The sequence below is a fragment of the Triticum dicoccoides genome, chromosome 5A, assembly GCF_002162155.2.
Source record: "Triticum dicoccoides isolate Atlit2015 ecotype Zavitan chromosome 5A, WEW_v2.0, whole genome shotgun sequence".
NCBI lineage: Eukaryota > Viridiplantae > Streptophyta > Magnoliopsida > Poales > Poaceae > Triticum > Triticum dicoccoides.
In genome coordinates, this window is record NC_041388.1 from 565,460,058 (window position 1) to 565,466,057 (window position 6,000).

Sequence of the window (6,000 nt, forward strand, 5' to 3'; positions counted from 1 at the left end):
TCTTTCGAGAGAAAATCCTTCTCTAGAAAGGACCCATTCTTGGCAACAAAGATCTTGCCTTCGGATCTGAGGTAGAAGGTATACCCAACAGTTTCTTTAGGGTATCCTATGAAGACGCATTTTTCCGACTTGGGTTCGAGCTTTTCAGGTTGAAGTTTCTTGACATAAGCATCGCATCCCCAAACTTTTAGAAACGATAGCTTAGGTTTCTTCCCAAACCATAATTCATATGGTGTCGTCTCAACGGATTTCGACGGAGCCCTATTTAAAGTGAATGCGGCAGTCTCTAAAGCATAGCCCCAAAATGATAGCGGTAAATCGGTAAGAGACATCATAGATCGCACCATATATAATAGAGTGCGATTACAACGTTCAGACACACCATTACGCTGAGGTGTTCCAGGCGGCGTGAGTTGTGAAACTATTCCACATTTTCTTAAGTGTGTGCCAAATTCGTGACTCAAGTATTCTCCCCCATGATCTGATCGCAAGAACTTGATTTTCCTGTCACGTTGATTCTCAACCTCACTCTGAAATTCCTTGAACTTTTCAAAGGTCTCAGACTTGTGTTTCATTAAGTAGACATACCCATATCTATTCAAGTCATCAGTGAGGGTGAGAACATAACAATAGCCACCGCGAGCCTCAACACTCATTGGACCGCACACATCAGTATGTATGATTTCCAATAAGTTGGTTGCTCGCTCCATTGTTCCTGAGAATGGAGTCTTGGTCATTTTACCCATGAGGCATGGTTCGCACGTGTCAAATGATTCGTAATCAAGAGACTCTAAAAGTCCATCTGCATGGAGCTTCTTCATGCGTTTGACACCTATGTGACCAAGGCAGCAGTGCCACAAGTATGTGGGACTATCATTATCAACCTTACATCTTTTGGTATTCACACTATGAATATGTGTAGCATTACGCTCGAGATTCATTAAGAATAAACCATTCACCATCGGAGCATGACCATAAAACATATCTCTCATATAAATAGAACAACCATTATTCTCGGATTTAAATGAGTAGCCATCTCGTATTAAACGAGATCCTGATACAATGTTCATGCTCAAAGTTGGCACTAAATAACAATTATTGAGGTTTAAAACTAATCCCGTAGGTAAATGTAGAGGTAGCGTGCTGACGACGATCACATCGACCTTGGAACCATTCCCGACGCGCATCGTCACCTCGTCCTTCGCCAGTCTCCGCTTATTCTGCAGCTCCTACTTTGAGTTACAAATGTGAGCAACCGCACCGGTATCAAATACCCAGGAGCTACTACGAGTACTGGTAAGGTACACATCAATTACATGTATATCACATATACCTTTTGTGAGGCCGGCCTTCTTGTCCGCTAAGTATTTGGGGTAGTTCGGCTTCCAGTGACCACTTCCCTTGCAATAAAAGCACTCAGTCTCGGGCTTGGGTCCATTCTTTGGCTTCTTCCCGGTAGCTTGCTTACCGGGCGTGGCAACTCCCTTGCCGTCCTTCTTGAAGTTCTTCTTACCCTTGCCTTTCTTGAACTTAGTGGTTTTATTCACCATCAACACTTGATGTTCCTTTTTGACTTCTACCTCTGCTGATTTCAGCATTGCAAATACTTCAGGAATGGTCTTTTCCATCCCCTGCATATTGAAGTTCATCACAAAGCTCTTGTAGCTTGGTGGAAGCGACTGAAGGATTCTGTCAATGACCGCGTCATCCGGGAGATTAACTCCCAGCTGAGTCAAGCGGTTATGCAACCCAGACATTTTGAGTATGTGCTCACTGACAGAACTATTTTCCTCCATCTTACAGCTGAAGAACTTGTCGGAGACTTCATATCTCTTGACCCGGGCATGAGCTTGGAAAACCATTTTCAGCTCTTCGAACATCTCATATGCTCCGTGTCACTCAAAATGCTTTTGGAGCCCGGTTCTAAACTGTAAAGCATGCCACACTGAACGAGGGAGTAATCATTAGCACGTGTCTGCCAAGCGTTCATAACGTCTTGGTTCTGTGGGACGGGTGCGTCACCTAGGGTGCTTCTAGGACATAATCTTTCTTGGCAGCTATGAGGATGATCCTCAGGTTCCGGAACCAGTCTGTATAGTTGCTGCCATCGTCTTTCAGCTTGGTTTTCTCTAGGAATGCGTTGAAGTTGAGGACAATGTTGGCCATTTGATCTACAAGACATATTGTAAAGATTTTAGACTAAGTTCATGATAATTAAGTTCATCTAATCAAATTATTCAATGAACTCCCACTTAGATAGACATCCCTCCAGTCATCTAAGTATAACATGATCCGAGTTGACTAGGCCGTGTCCGATCATCACGTGAGATGGACTAGTCAACATCGGTGAACATCTTCATGTTGATCGTATCTTCTATACGATTCATGCTCGACCTTTCGGTCTTCTGTGTTCCGAGGCCATGTCTGTACATGCTAGGCTCGTCAAGTCAACCTAAGTGTATTGCGTGTGTAAATCTGTCTTACACCCGTTGTATGTGAACGTTGGAATCTATCACACCCGATCATCACGTGGTGCTTCGAAACAACGAACTGTCGCAACGACGCACAGTTAGGGGAAACACTTTCTTGAAACTATTATGAGGGATCATCTTATTTACTACCATTGTTCTAAGTAAACAAGATGCAAAAACATGATAAACATCACATGCAATCAAATAACAGTGACATGATATGGCCAATATCACATAGCTCCTTTGATCTCCATCTTGGGGCTCCATGATCATCTTGTCACCGGCATGACACCATGATCTCCATCATCATGATCTCCATCATCATGATCTCCATCATCGTGTCTCCATGAAGTTGCTCGCCAACTATTACTTCTACTACTATGGCTAACGCTTTAGCAATAAAGTAAAGTAATTACATGACGTTTATGTTGACACGCAGGTCATAAATAAATAAAGACAACTCCTATGGCTCCTGCCGGTTGTCATACTCATCGACATGCATGTCGTGATCCCTATTACAAGAACATGATCAATCTCATACATCACATATATCATTCATCATTCATCACAACTTTTGGCCATATCACATCACAAAACACTTGCTGCAAAAACAAGTTAGACGTCCTCTAATTGTTGTTGCAAGTTTTTACGTGGCTGCTATAGGTTTCTAGCAAGAACGTTTCTTACCTACGCCAAAACCACAACGTGAATTGCCAATTTCTATTTACCCTTCATAAGGACCCTGTTCATCGAATCCGATCCGACTAAAGTGGGAGAGACAGACACCCGCCAGCCACCTTATGCAACTAGTGCATGTCAGTCGGTGGAACCGGTCTCACGTAAGCGTACGTGTAAGGTTGGTCTGGGCCGCTTCATCCCACGATGCCGCCGAATCAAGATAAGACTAGTAACGGCAAGCAAATTGACAATATCGACACCCACAACTACTTTGTGTTCTACTCATGCATACTAACTACGCATAGACCTAGCTCTGATACCACTGTTGGGGAACATTGCAGAAAACAAAAAAAATCCTACGTTTCACCAAGATCAATCTATGGAGTCAAGTAGCAACGAGAGGAGAGTGCATCTACATACCCTTGTAGATCACGAGCGGAAGCGTTCAAGAGAACGGGGATGATGGAGTCGTACTCGCCGTGATCCAAATCACCAATGACCAAGCGCCGAACGGACGGCACCTCCGCGTTCAACACACGTACGGAGCGGATGACGTCTCCTCCTTCTTGATCCAGCAAGGGGGAAGGAGAGGTTGATGAAGATCCAGCAACACGACGGCGTGGTGGTGGATGCAGCAGTGAACGCAGCAGGGCTTCGCCGAGCTTCTGCGAGAGGGAGAGGTGTAGCAGGGGAGAGGGAGGCGCCAAGACTTGAGGTCCGGCTGCCCTCCCTCCCCCCCTTTATATAGGCCCCCTAGGGGGTGCACCGGCCCTAGGAGATGGGATCTCCTAGGGGGGGTGGCGGCCAAGGGGGTGGAGTACCCCCCCAAGGCAAGTGGAGGCGCCCCCTCCCGTAGGGTTCCCGACCCTAGGCGCATGGGGGGCCCCAAGGGGGGGCGCACCAGCCCACTATGGGCTGGTTCCCCTCCCCACTTCAGCCCATGGGGCCCTCCGGGATGGGTGGCCCCACCCCGTGGACCCCCGGGACCCATCCGGTGGTCCCGGTACAATACCGGTGACCCCGAAACTTTCCCGATGGCCGAAACTACACTTCCTATATATAATTCTTCACCTCCGGACAATTCCGGAACTCCTCGTGACGTCCAGGATCTCATCCGGGACTCCGAACAACTTTCGGATTACTGCATACTCATATCTATACAACCCTAGCGTCACCGAACCTTAAGTGTGTAGACCCTACGGGTTCGGGAGACAAGCAGACATGACCGAGATGACTCTCTGGTCAATAACCAACAGTGGGATCTGGATACCCATGTTTGCTCCCACATGCTCCTTGATGATCTCATCGGATGAACCACGATGTCGAGGACCTAATCAATCCCGTACTCAATTCCCTTTGTCAATCGGTACGTTACTTGCCCGAGACTCGATTGTCGGTATCCCAATACCTTGTTCAATCTCGTTACGGACAAGTCACTTTACTCGTACCATAATGCATGATCCCGTGATCAACCACTTGATCACATTGATCTCATTATGATGATGCATTACTGGGTGGGCCCAGAGATACCTCTCCGTCATACGGAGTGACAAATCCCAGTCTCGATTCGTGCCAACCCAACAGACACTTTCGGAGATACCTGTAATGTACCTTTATAGTCACCCAGTTACGTTGTGACGTTTGGCACACCCAAGGCACTCCTACGGTATCCGGGAGTTGCACAATCTCATGGTCTAAGGAAATGATACTTGACATCCAGAAAAGCTACAGCAAACGAACTACACGATCTTTGTGCTATGCTTAGGTTTGGGTCTTGTCCATCACATCATTCTCCTAATGATGTGATCCCGTTATCAATGACATCCCCATGTCCATAGCCAGGAAACCATGACTATCTATTGATCAACGGGCTAGTCAACTAGAGGCTCACTAGGGGCACATTGTGGTCTATGTATTCACACATGTATTACGATTTCCGGATAATACAATTATAGCATGAATAATAGACAATTATCATGAACAAGGAAATATAATAATCATTTTATTATTGCCTCTAGGGCATATTTCCAACACCTATGACTATGAGATTATGCAACTCCCATTTACCGGAGGAACACTTTGTGTGCTACCAAACGTCACAACGCAACTGGGTGATTATAAAGGTGCTCTACAGGTGTCTCCAAAGGTACATGTTGGGTTGGCGTATTTCGAGATTACGATTTGTCGCTCCGATTGTCAGAGAGGTATCTTTGGGCCCTCTCGGTAATACACATCACTTAAGCCTTGTAAGCAATGCAACTAATAAGTTAGTTGCAAGATGATGTATTACAGAACGAGTAAAGAGACTTGCCGGTAACGAGATTGAACTAGGTATTGAGATACCGACGATCGAATCTCGGGAAAGTAACATACCGATGACAAAGGGAACAACATATGTTGTTATGCGGTCTGACCGATAAAGATCTTCGTAGAATATGTAGGAGCCAATATGAGCATCCAGGTTTCGCTATTGGTTATTGACCGGAGACGTGTCTCGGTCATGTCTACATTGTTCTCGAACCCGTAGGGTCCACATGCTTAACGTTATGATGACAGTTTCATTATGAGTTTATATATTTTGATGTACCGAAGGTTGTTCGGAGTCCCAGATGATCACACGGACTTGACGAGGAGTCTTGATATGGTCGAGACATAAAGATCGATATATTGGATGACTATATTTGGACATCGGAAAGGTTCCGGGTAAGATTGGGACAATACCAGATCACCGGGAGGTTATCGGAACCCCCCGGGAGGTATATGGGCCTTATTAGGCCTTAGTGGAAAGGAGGGGAAAGGAGCAAGGGAGGGGGCGCCCCCCCCAAGCCCAATCCGAATTGGGAGGCGGGCC